An 838-nucleotide genomic window follows, 5' to 3' on the forward strand; every position below is an offset into this window, starting at 1 on the left:
AGGAAGTACTTGTACTATAAAAGAAGTATAGATTGGGCGTGATGGCTCAAGGCTGTAATCCCAGCACTTTGGGCGGCTGAGGCAGGGAGATCGCCTGAGGCCAGGAGTTCGAGAACAGCCTGGCCAACATGGTGAAACCTTGTCTCTACTAAAAATACAAACATTAGCTGGGCATGGCGGTATGCGCCTATAATCCCAGCTATTCAGGAGGCTAAGCCAGGAGAACCGCTTGAACCCGGGAGGCAGAGGTTGCAGTGAGCCGAGATCACACCACTGCCCTCCAGCCTGAGCGAAAAAAAAAAAAAAAAAAAAAAAAAACCCACCATATACGTGTACAAATTATGTTTCCTGACATGAATGAGGAATAATGAAAACTGATTGATATTTTAAAATTCAGCTGCATAATTAGAGAACCTTAATGTCCTCCCTGCTCCAAATTACTGTGATATGCCTGTAAGATCAGGGTTAGAATTCAGATCAGGATTAGGATTCAGGGAGAGCAGCTCCAGGCTGGGGCAGGACAGGGGGGTTGTAAATCTCTTGTGGTACCATACATGGAGCAAACTGAGACTTGAAACATACTTGTGCCTTAGGCCTTATAATTATGACTGCCCTCTGAAGAAGCCCATACGAGCTTCCTGGAAGATGACAGACATGTGGCCTAATCATCGCTGTTACCTCAGCTCAGCTGATAGCCAGCCAACCGCCAGTCATGACGGTGAGGCCATCCCAGATCATCCTGTGGCCAGTCACCCCTCCAGGTGGCCACACGTGGGTAACTGAAATCAGCTGAGCTGACTCAGAACAGGAGAACCACCCACCTGACCAGATCATCAGA

This window comes from Hylobates moloch, unplaced genomic scaffold (genome assembly GCF_009828535.3).
Source record: "Hylobates moloch isolate HMO894 unplaced genomic scaffold, HMol_V3 SCAFFOLD_15, whole genome shotgun sequence".
NCBI classification, from domain to species: domain Eukaryota; kingdom Metazoa; phylum Chordata; class Mammalia; order Primates; family Hylobatidae; genus Hylobates; species Hylobates moloch.